This window comes from Phragmites australis, chromosome 6, assembly GCF_958298935.1.
Source record: "Phragmites australis chromosome 6, lpPhrAust1.1, whole genome shotgun sequence".
Taxonomy (NCBI): Eukaryota; Viridiplantae; Streptophyta; class Magnoliopsida; order Poales; family Poaceae; genus Phragmites; species Phragmites australis.
The window spans coordinates 37,547,166-37,563,045 of NC_084926.1; the positions used below are offsets into that span (position 1 = coordinate 37,547,166).

The 15,880-nt window shown below is 41.4% G+C and overlaps 1 pseudogene; it reads right to left on the reverse strand.

Moving 5' to 3' along the window:
* Positions 1-2,500: 2,500 nt before the first annotated feature.
* Positions 2,501-5,017, reverse strand: LOC133920635 (G-type lectin S-receptor-like serine/threonine-protein kinase SD2-5; annotated as a pseudogene).
* Between the last annotated feature and the right edge of the window lie 10,863 nt (positions 5,018-15,880).

Genomic DNA, 15,880 nt, shown 5'->3' on the forward strand with positions numbered 1-15,880 from the left:
TGTTCTTATGATAAATGCCAAAAACTTTTATGAATTTAGACTACCATTTTTTTAAGGATGATGTGTATTTAGGATAGGACGGCATCCGTGCTGCTTGGCAGTTCGTACAAGCTGCCCGTCGGTCAAACCGACTAGGTTGCCGACGCTATGTGTCATGTTTTAAGGGTTAACAAGCATCAAACGATTATATTTTCTAAACTATGCATCCCATTTGTGATCCGTTTAAACCATTGTCTTTCTTGTGTTTAATCTACAAAACAAGATACATGTTACCTATATTTTAAAAAATAAAAAATAATAACATACGTGACCCACGTATCATATTCACGGTTTTAGCACTATTTTGATTTTAGCTTGATTACAAACCAAACATCATTTTGTACGCTCAATTTTGTCATTGCCTTGGAATTGGCTATGGCCAATATTTGGTCCGTCTTTATTGGACTATAAATCAAACAGTATCAAGCTAAAAACTGGTAATGCCTATAAAATTTGGCTACTATTTGATTCTAAGTCAATATGTGGTAGGCATAAAAAAAATTTTGGCATGCCCAGTTGGTTCCTTCACGAAGTGCCAGCAAGATTTGGGCGCCGGATTTGCTCGCCCGAGCTGCCCTGGCCAGCCAAATCCATGCAAGGACACGTGGCACATTAATGGTTGGAGCATAACATTCAAACGACCGTATCTCTCAAACTGTGATTCTAATTTATAGTCTGGTTGAATTATCGTATTCCTCGCAATTTAATCAACAAAACATGACCTATATTAGCTATGCTCTGGTGATAAAAAAAATAGTATCATGTATGATCCACGTGCTATAGTCACTACTTAGAGTTATTTAGCAACATTTTTAGGTATTTAGCTTGGTTGCAATCTAAAAAACTATGTTGACCAAAATTTTAACTATGTCTTAATTTTAGTCGTGACTAAATTTTAACTTACCACTCTAGTGACACAAATCAAACATGCCCTTGCAATTAGGACTTGAGATGGGTCGCTCCATGACCGGACACTACCGGGCCTTCTTGGCCGACGACGGCGTGGTACCCTCTCCGCACACGTTTCCCATGACATTTTCCGAGTCGTGTAGCGACTTCGTCTTGGTAAAGACCGTAAGAGTTGGCCTGGATGCACGCACGGGCGCTGGCATTGCCATGGCATGTGACCAAGAGCAGCTTGGTTGCTTACTTTTTTTCGATCAAGCCATACTTGTTGATTGGTTTCCTTGCAAGTTTCAGGTGTTTCAGGTGGTCTGTAGGGAATTACATTGGACATTGGTGGAGTTACCTTGTTTTTCTTTCAAGTTATCTGCTTACGGATTCATCACCATGAAGGGGTCACTATTACATAATCTATTTAGCGAGATAACACTGTATAAACAAATCTACGACACTATCTATATAAAGAGTATTATAGACAGCTCTAAGCTAGAACCGTTTAAGAAAGTGACAACAAATAGTTCTAACAAAGTGAACGCTATAGTATAGACGGTTTCAAACTGCAACCGTCTATATTAGTAGTACATACAGTTTTAGTCTTTTGTATGGACTATTCTAGTTTAGAACGGTTTTAGTTTAGCTTAGGAAACTTAGTGGAGACCGTTATAATGTGGAACTGTCTGTACTAAATATTTGTACAGATGGTTTAAAATCATCTGTATAAATCTGATTTATATATACTCTTTAGTACAAAAGGTTCGAAAAAATATCTCACACGGGATTTTTAATCGTTTATGTAAATTATTTCTCTAGTAGTGAGTAATAATGATATGCTGGTAAATTGGAATGCGATGCTAGGAGATTATCTTTTTCCTGCTAGGCACAAAGATCAACTTAATTAGTAGTAGAATTTCATGGACAAATGGTATGCTTCTAGATGCTTCAACCATTTTTTTTTTACCGTGATGGGATGTTTTGGGACATCCCATTATCATCACAGAGTTATTGTGGTATATCTACTTGGTTGGTTAGGCGTGCTATGATATATTCTTCATTCTTTTTCTGACAAATAGAGACCCATTAGCCTAGTGAATTGTTGTCTTTTGTTTAGCTGCTATAGAATTTCGCCTGACAGCTCAAGTCAATAAGAAAATCCTCCAATCTAATGATGGCAAACATTTTTGGAAGTGAATTCTGTTTGTGGCAATTATTGAGTTGCAGTTGGTATCCGTACAGCTGTTCATTTGGGCTTATTTGGCGTAAATTGTAGAGAAAAAGAAATATTGTATCAACATCAAATAGGAGAAATATAGGAGGGCTATGACAGAGCATACAGGATTCCGTAGATGACCAAATACCTTATGTGAATTATAGAGAATACGTTAAACTGAAACTACCTCTTCTTCTCTTGCTATGCTTTTGGGAAATTGTGAATTAATAAAACTTCATATTGCATTCACACATTAAATATGTTAAGAAACAAATTTACAAAAAAGCACTGCACACAAAATTTGCAAATAAATTGGAAGGAGTCTTGCTTTCCTACTTTCCCTATAACATATCATCTTGCAGACACTGGCACTGGGGATAGAGGGGATGAAGCATAAAAAATATCAATTTTGCTAGTTGCATCATAGCCTGCAGTGTTTTCTGTGTCCATTGCACCTTCCAAGACCTTCACAACCCGCAGGATGGCTGGTCGTTTACTGCAGTCACGCTGCAGGCACCAGACAGCAAGCTTGATTACTCCTATCATTTCTGATCCATGTAATTGGATATCTTCATCCTGATTGCCCACTATATCCAGAACTTGCCCAATCTTGAATTTCCCTTGCAGTGTATTAATTAGATTATTGCTCCCTTCAGGCTGATTGTTGTCCAGATTTTCCCTTCCGCTCACTATTTCCAGCACAACTACACCGAAGCTGTAAATATCAGCCTTCTCAGTAATTGTTGATGACAACCATTCCGGTGCTAGGTAACCTCTTGTTCCTCTGATTTTGGTCATCACATGGCTTTGATCCCTATCAATCAGCTTTGCTAAACCGAAGTCAGAGATCTTTGCGCTGAACTTGTCATCAAGGAGGATATTTCCAGGCTTGATATCAAGGTGAGCGATCTTCTGTCGGCATTCTTCATGAAGATAGGCCAAGCCCTTTGCAATGTCTAGAATAATCTTATATCGAGTTACCCAACTGAGTGAACCACTTTTGATTTTTCTGAAGATCCATTTATCTAGAGACCCATTGCTCATATGCTCATAAACAAGGAGCCTGTGGAATTTGTCAGAGCAGTACCCAATCAATCTGACAAGATTAATATGACGGATGCTACCAATGGTGATGACTTCGGACATGAATTCTTCCTTTCCGTGGCCAATACCAGGCAAGCATTTGACGGCAATTTTAACATTTCCGAGTTTTCCCTCGTACACCGGCCCGAATCCTCCTTGTCCCAGCTTTAAGCTGAAGTGGATCATCCTCTTCCATCCTCTTTGCTATTGTAGGAGAACCGAGTAGGCATCCCATCCCGGCCACTCCTTGAAGTGGATCATCCTCTTCCATCTCTTTGCTATTGTTCTTCTGATAATGAGAATGAGTAGGCAGACGGCTGCAGCCAGAACAGGAACACCGACATGGTAAGCAGTTACAATTATTTTCTTACTTGATGGCGATGGTAACATCTGCACCTTGACATACGCAGATAAATTATATCCAACCATTTCTGGCTGGTAATTCGTGAGCGAGAAAATCTTTAGCAAGAACCATTAGGAACACTTCGATACCGGAAAAAGACCGCCTTGCACGAACAGGTCTTCAAGCATGCCTCCTTGCAACTTTCTTCATTGGTAGTCCGATTGTATGCAAAATTGAAGTATGTGACATTTGGGAGTAGCAGAAGCTTATGATATTGGATCAAGTCACAAGACAGAGGAGTTGTTAGTGAGCAGCCAAGGTTAGGTTGCCGGTCATCCAACTGATGGAAAAGCTCATCACCGGAGTTTCACTTGGACAACTGCATTGTCCCCCTGAACAGATTCCGTACTCTCCACATACTGTAGGGTATGCACATTCATCAGGATACACATGCAAAACATCAGCCAGATCTTTCCATGAAATACCATCCCATCCATAAACTCTTAGGTGCCCATCATTCTCGAGGCTCATGAATTGTGCTGAAGATGGCAGAGGCAGGGAGATATCGAATAACTTGATATCTGTGTTGTTGGAGCTAAGAAAAGCTGAGAAGCTCCCTTGTAAGAAGGAAATGTAAGTCGTGCAATTCTTAGCTTGCTCAGAGGATATGTTCTTCTTTGATTGAACTATTGCATCAGTAATATTAAACCTTTTTCTGATAATAGAATTGTGGATGATCTGCGTCGATGAAAGCATACAGGCCATTATATATCAAGCACAGTGAGATAGAACTGATCTTGAGTACTGTTTGTTACCAAGGAAGTGGAAGTAAGCCTCTTCCCTCGCCACAGTAACTGCCCAATAAGGAGTGTGTCAGTTGGCTGCCCAAATGATTCCCACACGTCGAAGAGAATCAGATTCCCAGTCTCAGCAAGATTCATGCCAACAACAGGGCTGCCTGATGCGTTTGTGGACCAGACCCAGCGAGTCATTGAAGTCTCGGAGTATGAGATTGCCGTCCTTGGTGAACTGCACTGATGCATTCTCCTTCACTGGATGCAACCTGTTGGCTGTCCACACAACCCTTGGCCTGGTGGCATTGAAAGCGGGGTTGCTTGGATCATCAATGGATATAAACAAGACTGCAAAGAGGAAGACATTGCATGGAGCAGTGCAGATGAAGACACAGGCGAAGGATGGACCAAACCCGACAGGGTTCTGCCTGATAAGTATGGCTCTCTGATCATGGAACCGTCGTTGTAGGTTGCACTTTAAGGGATAGTAGCATTGTTGTTGGTCCAAAGAGAAGTAAGGTTGGCAATGGGGCTGGGGTAATCAATGGATCAAGCTTGGGAGAAGGGAATTGATAGCATGGAGAGGAGGAGCAAGCTTTCAACCCCAGGCATGGCTGGTTTGTGAGTTCTTGGACTGGACAAGGAGATCTCTGCAGTTTGTGTGATCTTTTGGTCTGGACAATGCAAGGATGGAAAGGTGACCTCAGAAGGGGGAGAGATACAAGGAGTTTAGAGCTCATCTGGAGGAAAAATTTGGCAAAAACAGGTGCCTGTGTCAGGATAACGAATTGGACTAGTGGAGGAGTGGAGACTTAGTGGTATTCAATTCATGTTGAAGCAAACATAAAGTACACTGGAAACAAATTTCTGATGGCTGCTGGCGTCCGCATTCTGATGATGTAGTTCTTGGAAATGTGCCAATGCCAACACCCCTAGTCCTTGTTGTGCATCCAATAACTGAAGTTTTAGCGGTCAATCATGAAATTTGATATCTGCAAACCAAACTGTCCTGGTTAGATAGTTTAGATTTATCCTGGTTATTGGAAGTTGTCATGTAGAGCACAACCTCCTCCGCTTCCGATTTCTGACCCATCAACCTAATTCACAGCATAGGCAATCTGATTTCCAAAGCTTTGTCCCTCCGGCTAGCTCCACGGCTCAGCTCTCTCATTTCCTGCAACCAAAGTGCATTCGTCGCTAGACGCTGCATCCACGACAGCTTCATGCTCATCCACTCGACTGCGAGACTGCTCAAGAAGATGAAGCAGCCAACGGTTATACTTAAGCTCGACGTCTCTAAGGCATTTGATTCAGTAAACTGGGCCTTCCTATTAGAGATCCTAAGAGCTAAGGGGTTTGGCCCTCGATGGTGTGGATGGTCGAGGCCACACTCAGTTCTTCGTCAACTCGGATTCTTCTAAATTCCATTCCTGGGTCTACCATATTCCACACTAGGGGGCTTCGGTAGGGGGATTCCCTCTCCCCCTTCCTTTTCATCATGGTCATGGACGTTCTTCCACGACTGTTGTCTCTGGCCAGTGAAGCGGCTATCATTGGGCCTGTGGGGAATAGTCCTATCCTTCACCGGTGCTCGCTTTACGTGGATGAAGTTGTCCTATTCTTATCGCCAACACAGCGGGACATTCGAGCACACCTTGCCATCCTTGACTTCTTTGGGGCGGTGTTGGGCCTTAATATGAATTTGGCTAAGTGTGCTACTCTCCCCATTTGCTGCAGCGAAAATGAGATCAACACTATCAGGGAGGAGCTCCCTTGCATATTGGTCTCCTTTCCCACTCAGTATCTAGGAATTCCTCTAACAACAGGACGCCTCCAAAACACAGTTATAGCCGTTGGTGGATAAGATTGCAGCTAAACTGCCTACATGGCAGGCTAGGCTCATCTCCAAACCTGGGAGAGCCACTCTGGTTCGGTCTGTTCTTTCATCGACCCCGCTTCATACGCTGATATCCATTGTAGTGCCTTCCTGGATTATCAAGGAAGTGGACAAGATTAGAAAGAGTTTCTTGTGGTCGACTGGCAATGTAAGGTCGAGTGGCAAATGTGCTCTCTCTTGGCCCCGTGTTTACCAGCCATTATGCTACGGAGGCCTTCGCATCCAAGATCTCAAATTGGCTGGCATCGCCCTTCGCCTTCGTTGGCTTTGGTGGCAGTGAAATGATGCATCTAAACTATGGTCCGTCCTTCCTTTGCATCATGACAATCTGTTCTTGGCCTTGTTCCAATCTTTAACCTATTTCATGGTAGGCAACGATGCTTCCACCTGCTTCTGGTCAGATTTTTGGATCAACGGTCAGTCTATCAAGAACTTGGTGCCTAAGTTGTTCAGTTGTATTGCTCCTTTAACAGCCAAGAAGAGGACGGTCAGAGACGCTTTTGAAAGTGCATCTAGGTCCCCTATGTGGGTTTTGGATAATTGATGACAAATGATTAAGGGACTAATATGTTTATTGAAGTTATGAACATGTTTCAATCTTATTGGAGAAGTTAAACGACATTGGTGTCCCTCAAAAAGAAAAGAGAAGCGACATGTAGTTACTCATTAGGTTTAAATTATTTTTATTCTCGAACTTGAGTTTAGGAATGTTGTACTATCAAGAGGGATGCGTTTAGGCTTATTTGAAGATATCTCAGTGCTCAAACGACTCTTTTAGACCAAATATGAGAGACACAATCACTCCACGAACACCAGGAAGGTCTTAGTGTTTGTTTGCACCCGGAGTGTCCGGGCTAACCTGAACTCTCCGGGTTGCCAGAACCTCCGGGTAAGGCTCTGGCCAGGGGTGCTCGGGTAGAACCTAAGTACTGACTCCAGAGTCTCTGGGTTGTCCCGGATAATCTGAATTCTTGTCAGTGGCCTAGAGTCTACAAGTTAGACTCCGAGTTGAGCTCTCTGTTTGGGCTTGAGTACCTAACCCGGAGTCTCTGGGTTGACCTGGATACTCCAAGATATGGTGAAGGTTCGAACCATCTGGATATGGCTCCAGACAGAGGTCTTTATGGTTCTTTCGAAGGCTAACCCGGATACTCTGGATCAGTACAAAAAGTATTGTAATGACTAGTTTTTTGGGGTTGGATTTAAATACCCCCTTCCCCCCTTCAACCAGTGCTGTTGAACCAACTCGAGACAAAAGACTTCATAGCCTCTTTAGATCCCTCCCACTCCTCTAGTGCATTAATTCTAGCAAGGATTTGTGAGTTTAGGTTGGAAAGTGAGTTTGAGTGCTAGTGAACTTAAATCCATCTTTTTGAGCACTTTAGTTCATCGTCAAGCCGTCGACTCGCATTCGTTACTCATGGAGCTCTGAGCTCCTAAATGGTTAGGCGTTACCCAGAGAGCACCCAAGCTTATAGAGTACCCCAGAAAGTTTGTGAAGGTCATCCTCGCCTCCGCAAATGAAGAGGAAGGTTGAGTAAGCCCCGAGCTCGATCTTTGTTATCGCTCGGTGAGGATAAGGGTTGAGAGACACCCAGCTCTTTGTGAGCACCTCAACGGAGACGTAGAATCGTTGGATCCAAACTTCAGGAAACAAATACTTGTCTTCTTCACTTTCTTGCATACTTTTTTTGTTCTAGTTGATCTTTTAGGTGGTTTGCCCCAATCTACCTGTTTGTGAGTTTATGACCGCAAGTGATTGTTTAAAAGAAGTTCATACATCAATTAGAACTTGTGGTAACTCATATACTCAACTAGATTTGCTTAAAAATTCATAGTTTTTAATTTCCTGTTATTTCCAGACAATCCGGGTTCACCCGGAGTATTCGGGTCCTATACAACCTGGAGTCTCCGAATTGACCTGGAGTATCCGGACTCTATAATCCGCTGTGAAGTTTTAAATTTCAGGAAACGCCTATTCACACCCCCTCTAGGTGACATCACGTACATTCAATTGGTATCAGAGTCTAACCTCCTACAAGGCTTCACCACTTGGAGGATTTGAAGATGTCAGCGCCTGGAGAGAAGAGTCCGAAGAGCCCAATGACTCCAAAGGGTGATCTTTCGACATCGAGTAATGCTAAAGGCAAGGGAGTCACAATCGAGCTCAATTATGATAAATTGAAAGCTTTCAATTCTTATATTTCCATGCCATCCGGGCGTGCGCCATATTTTGATGGCACGCACTATGACACTTGGAGGCACAAAATGAAATTCCATTTAATATCCCTTCCTCTAAGTATTTGGAAGATTATTTGCACAGGTTTTACGTTACTAGATGAAGCCAAAAAGCTCACTCCCAATCAAGAGAAAAATCTACATCACAATGCATAAGCCACAAGTGTGTTGCTTGGTTCTTTGAGCCTCGAGAAGTTTAATAAGGTGGATGGCCTTGAAGAAGCCAAAATGATATGGGACACACTTCACGTCACACAAGAAGGCACCACAAGCGTGAGGGAATCCAAGATAGTGTTGCTTGAAGGCAAATTAGGAAGATTTGTTATGGAGGATGATGAAACCCCCCAGGCCATGTATGACCGTATGATGGTGCTAGTAAACAATATAAGAGGGCTTGGAAGTGAAGAGCTAGATAACTACAAGGTGTTGCGAAGATTGCTAAAATCTTTTGCATCAAGAAACCCCACCTTGGTCACTCTCATTCGAGAAAGAAAAGATTACAAGAGGCTCACACCAAGTGATGTGCTTAGTAGAATACTTGCTCATGAGCTCATGGAGGAGGAAGCAAATGAAGTCAAGAATCTTGCCAAGCATTTTGTAAGAAATTTCAAGAAATTCATGAAGAAGGGTGGCTATAGCAAGTACAAGAGAGATATTCCCAAGAGAGGAACATCCAAGAAAGCATACTATGAGTGCAATGAAGTTGGACACTTCATCGCCGAGTGTCCTAACAAGAAAATTAAGGACAAGGAAAAAAAGAAGATCAAGCCTTTCAAGAAGGACAAATACAAGACCCACAAGAAGAAATATTCGGGTCAAGCCCATATTTGCAAGGAGTGGGACTCCGACTCCGATAATGAAACGGTCGCCACCATCGCCATCCACTCCTCTACACCGACAAAGTCACTCTTTGGCGAGATGAGAGATGACGACGACACTCCTAAGTGTCCATGGAAAAAGGGCTCAAGGTAAAATCACAACTCAAGCTCCTAGATAGTTATAGCGATAGTGGTTATGAAAGTATGCTTAAAGGTCTTAGTAAAAATATCATGTCTAAGATAAAAGAGCTAATAAAAATAATAGAGAGTCAAAAAGAGATTCTCGAGAAGCAAGAGGACTTGCTCATCCTAGAAAAGAAGAGAAACCTTGAACTCGAGAAGTTCCTTGCTAAAGAGAAAGAGAAAGTTGAGAAATTGACCAAAGATATTGATTTGGCCGATATCTCAATTGCTAGACTTGATGATAGAAATGTCACACTTCAAGAGAATTTCAAATGTTTAAATGAATCTCATAAAGCTCTTGAAGTGCAATTTAATATCCTCAAGAATAGCACTCCCACATCTAATGATACAACCTCACTCTCCATTGCTTCTACTAGTAATGGTTGTACTCGTTACTACAGTGTTGATATAAATGCTTATGCTACTAATGTTTAATCTTTGCAAGCATTACAAAAGAAAAATGGGAGGCTAAATACCTTGGTTAAGTATGGATACATCAAGATATACGAATCCAAAGATGCACTATACAAGACCATTGAGGCTAAGGACAATAGGCAAAAGAGAGGGCTTGGATTTGATATGCATACGAGCAAGCCAAGTGAGCATGTGGTGATTAATGGCAAGGAGTGCCTCAAGTTCATCAAGGGAGGCAAGCAAAATGGTCTCACCACACAAGCCAAACGACCCCAATGCCAAATACCTCAATCTACTTTTTATGCATCTTATGTTTTGAAGAGGAACCACCATGGTAAAGTGGTTACTCTATATGTTGGCAGCCGCATAAAGGATTGAGTTGTCAAAAGGAGTGTGTGGGTGCCAAAAGTGATTGTGACTAACATGAAAGGATCCAAGAAAATTTGGGTACCTAAAATAAAAGCTTAATTTGTTTTGTAGGCATACTCCTCCGGTGGATCAAATTGGGTTATTGATAGCAGATGCACAAATCATATGACCGAAGAAAAGAGTATGCTCTCATTATTTGAAGAAAATAAAGGATCTGATGAGAATATTGTTTGTGGTGATGACGGGAAAGAAAATGTAGTTGGTTTAGGTAAAATTGTCATCTCTAATGATCATTCTATCTCAAATATTTTATTGGTCAAATCTCTTAGTTATAATCTGTTGTCCGTATCACAACTTTGTGAGATGGGCTACAATTATCTTTTTACTAATGAGGGTGTGACTGTCTTTAAAAGGGAAGACTCCTTAATAGTTTTCACCGGTCGGTTGAAGGGCAAGCTTTATCTTGTTGATTTTTCAACGGATGAAGTGAGGTCTAAGACTTGCTCGATTGCTAAGTCTAGCATGGGTTGGCTATGGCACCGCCAATTAGCCTATGTTGGCATGAGTAATTTATCTAACCTTGTAAAAGGGAACACATCCTAAGACTAACAAAAGTTTCTTTTGAGAAAGATAAGATTTGTAGTGCATGTCAAGCGCGTAAGTAAGTTGGAGCTCCTCATCCCGCCAAGAATGTGATGACAATCACAAGGCCTTTGGAGCCCTTTCACATAGATTTATTTGGATCAATCGCCTACATAAGCATTAACGGTAACAAATATGGTTTGGTTATTGTTGATAACTATTCTCGTTTTACTTGGGTATTCTTTTTGCATGATAAGAGTGAAACACAAGTCATATTCAAGAAATTTGTTAGAAGAGCTCAAACTTAATTTGATGTGAAGATTAAAAGGGTGAGAAGCGACAATGGAAGCGAATTCAAGAATACTTAAGTTGAAGAGTTTCTTGATGAAGAAGGGATCAAGTACGAGTTCTCGGCACCCTACTCCCCTCAACAAAATAGGATTATCGAGAGGAAGAATATGACTCTCTTAGAGTCGACAAGGACCATGCTTGATGAGTATAAGATTTCAGATCAATTTTGGGCGGAGGCCATTAATACCGCATGCCATGCCATCAACCGGTTGTATCTCCACAAGATCTTAAAGAATACCGCTTATGAGCTTCTAACCGGTAACAAGCCTAATGTTTCATACTTTAAAATTTTTGGTAGCAAATGCTTTATTCTAAATAAGAAGGTAAAAAGTTCTAAGTTTGCTCCTAAAGTAGATAAAGGTTTCTTGCTTGGTTATGGATCAAATGTCTACGCCTACCGTGTTTTCAACAAAACCATCGGTTGTGTTGACATCACGCGGGACGTGACATTTGATGAATCTAATGGCTCCCAAGTAGAGAAAGTTGATCCTAATATTTTAGGTGATGAAGAAATTCCAACTGAGGCAGTCAAGAAGATGACAATAGGTGAAATCAAGCCTCAAGAGCCCCAAGAACAACAAGTGGTAAATAACGATCAAGTTCATCCATCTTCATCAACTCAAGTTGAGCTACCTACATCAAGTCAAGATCAAGACCAAGCTCATGATGACTTCAACAAATTGTTTGATGATGATGAAGTGGATGGCATTTAACCCCAATCCCAAGTGCCACATCCAAGAGTCCATCAAAGTACAAAGAGATCACCCGGTTGACAACATCCTCATTGTTATACAAAAGAGGGTAACCACTCGCTCTAGAACTGCAAATTTTTATGAATATTACTCTTTTGTTTCCTCCTTGGAACCGTTGAAGGTGAAAGATGCACTTGGTGATCCGGATTCGGTAATGGCCATGCAAAAAGAGCTCAACAACTTCAAGAGAAATGAAGTTTGGTCATTGGTGGAAAGGCCAAATCAAAACGTGATTGGCATCAAATGGGTCTTCAGGAACAAACAAGATGAGAACGGGATCGTTACGAGAAACAAGGCAAGGTTGGTTACTCAAGGCTTCATGCAAATAGAAGGTTTGGATTTTGGTGAGACTTATGCTCCCGTAGCTAGTCTTGAACCAATTCATATATTACTTGCCTATGATACTCACCGTTATTTCAAGTTGTATCAAATGAACGTGAAGAGCGCTTTTCTCAATGGACCAATCTCCGTATTGGTATTTGTGGAGCAATCACCGGATTTGAAGATCCCAAGTTTCCCAACCATGTATACAAACTCTATAAGGTGCTCTATGGGTATGAATGTCTTAGAGATTTTTTTATCAAGAAAGGTTTTTAAATAAGCAAAGCTGATTCTACTCTTTTTACTAAAAATATTGATAATGATTTATTTGTTTGTAAAATATATGTCGATGATATTATATTTGGTTCTACTAATAAAATGTTTTGTTAAGAGTTTAGGATGATCATAACAAAGAGATTTGAAATGTCAACGATGGACGAATTAAAAAAATTTCTAGGATTTCAAATCAAGCAACTCAAAAAAGGAACATTCATATATCAAACTAAGTATATCAAAGACATCCTCAAGAAGTTTGATATAGAGAATGCAAAGCCAATCAAGACTCCAATGCAAGCTAATGGACACCTCGACCTAAATGAAGATGACAAGGCCGTGGATCAAAAGGTATATCGCTCCATGATTGATTCTTTGCTTTACTTTTGTGCATCTAGGCCCGATATTATGCTTAGTATGTGAATATGTGCAAGATTTCAAGCCGCTCCAAAAGAGTACCATTTAGTGGCCGTTAAGAGGATTCTTAGATATTTGGTTCATACTTCATACCTTTGCTTATGGTATCCTAAAGGTTCATCCTTTGAACTTATCGGCTATTCGGATTCCGATTATACCGGTTGCAAAGTGGATGGGAAGAGTACGTCTGGGACTTACCAATTATTGGGTAAGTCCTTGGTGTCTTGGTTCTCAAAGAAACAAAATTATGTAGCTCTATCCACCTCCGAAATCGAGTATGTTGCTGCGGGCGCTTGTTGCGCACAACTACTTTGGATGAGGCAAACCTTGAGAGACTATGGCTGCAACATGATCAAAGTCCCACTTTTGTGTGACAATGAGAGTGCCGTTAAAATAGCCAACAATCTCGTACAACACTCAAGAACCAAACATATAGACATCCGTCACCATTTCTTGAGAGACCACTCATCCAGAGGGGATATCGATATTCACCATGTGAGAACCGAAAAATAACTAGCCGATATCCTCACCAAGCCACTAGACGAGCAAATGATTTGCGAGTTGAGAAGTGAGCTAAATATCCTAGATTCTCACAATGTGGCTTGATATATTGCATGCAATTGATTTTTTTAGCTTTGTAGCTTTGATAAGGTTAGCAAAATTTTCTTTTGAGTGCTATTTTTAAAATATTTAATTCTTTGATCTTATGATTATAATTTGCTACTTGTGATCATAGCTATGTATTGTTATTTGTTGGCTGCTCACAAGTGGTTAAAATATCTTATATGTCCAACAATACATCTCCCAAATATCTTCATTGAACCTCATCTCCAAAATCTGTTTCAGTCTTTCTCCAGAACCCAGAGAGTCCGGCCTAGCCCGGAATATCCGGATTATGGAGGCCCTCAGCCTCTGCTGGTTCTGTCGAGTTGACAGAACCTGGAGTCTTCGGGTCCACCTAGATACTTCGAATTCTATCACTGAACCCGGAGTGTCTGAGTTCCCCTCTGGGAGAGCTTCTCATTTTGGATTTCAAATCCAACCCAGAGTCTCTAGGTCCACCCGGAGTCTTCGGATTACCAGTCTATAACCTCCACCTGAGAGGATACCTATTCATTCCATCTTTCAAACTCCTCTCTCTTCCTTCCACCATGGTGATCCTCCCCTCCGACGATCTCAAGCTTCAACCTTGGGATTCCCAAGTTCTTCACCTAGAGACTTCCTCCGGTGGTCGGATTCTCCGGCTTACCCTTCGAATCATCTTTGAGCGTCTCGTTTAACCTAAAGGTACATCTCAAGTTTGATCCACCCGATCTCTCAATGCCATGCCTTAGAGTCAAATCCCTTTGGTAAAGATGCTCTATTTCCTTCCTAGATTCCCATATCTTAAGAGCTTGCAGATGCATTAGACGCATCCTTCATACCCTTTGTTTTTGCCCCAGGGTCGGGCAACCCGGAGTCTCCGTGTTGTCCAGAAGCTGCCTATCCAGTTTTTGTTCTTCAATTCAAATTCTTGAGCAAATCTTCTCATATCTCAAGCATATATTTCATGTGTATCTTAGGACTTCTTGAGATGGGGGGAGATCGTTTTGTTGGTCAAGCATTTCATCGAACAACAAAAGTCAGGCATGATTCACTTGCACAAAGTGATGCTTCTCCGCAGCAAACTGAGGGTAGTGATAGTAGCAACGACAGTGGCAGTAGTGGTGGACATGTTCACATTCGCAAGGCTGTTCGGAAGGTGTTGGTCTCATTAGGAGGTATTCACATTGATGAGCTAGCACCAATCACATATGTGCCTCGTGGTAGAACAAAGATGTAAGCAATGAGAGGGACAGGAAAAGGAAAGGTTGTGGCCTTCGGTTCAAGGGCTCAAAGGCAAGATGATATTAAAGAGGAACAAGAGGAAAATCCTGTTTTGGCACCTTTGAAGCTTCATAGGCCCTACAAGACACATATAGCAAACTAGATGCCTAGAGCGGTAGTTAATTACATGAAGAAATCAGGCAAGTGCAAGATAGATAGATATGGAGATCCTTTCATACATGAGAAGAATATGTCAGATCATCGTTTTTGGAATGATTTCCAAACTGATTTTTATGAGATGGTGATCCTCAAAAAGAAGAAGTCGGTCACCCCAATGCAGTGGATAGATTGGGATTACATGACAAATAAGGATGATCCTACTTTCAATGAAGTAACTTCAGCTTGTGAGGACAAGAGGGTCAAAAACATCATGAGTCTAAAGTGTGATTGGAGTGTTGAAGTCATAGCGTAGTTCTATGCCACTCTTTACTATGACCATGATGAAAACCAAACCATGTTTTGGATGATCGAAGGAGAGAAATACAAGATCTCATATCGGACTTTTGCTCGCTTGTTTGGATTTGATGTCCGTGACACGAGCAAGACAAAGATTCATGTTGAAGAACAACACTCCGCCGAAGATATGGATTTTATTATGAAAATCATGGTGAAGTGACATATGGCTCAACTAAAGGCATGAGGCCTTTTTACAAGTGTCTCAATTCCTTGTTCCGTCTCACTTTAAATCCTAAAAGTGCAATGCCACTACGGTTCAAGGTATATCAAGAAATTTACTTGCTAGGATGTCCAATGAAGGTGATCTGTTTAGTGTGGTGGACCTTTTTTTAGAGGAAATCCACATTACATCCTACACACCTAGCAAGAGTTGTGCCTATGCGCCATACATCATATACATGATTGAAAAGGTCACAAAGAAAAACTTCTCCAAAGAAGTGGAGCATGAGCCATATAGGATGAGGCTAGTGAGCTCCAAGTCAACTTCATCCATTCCACCGTCACCTCCTTTGGCTCCTCCAAGGTCAGCTCCTAGTGAAGCACAAAGAGCGGCACCAAGACGAACATCTTCCTC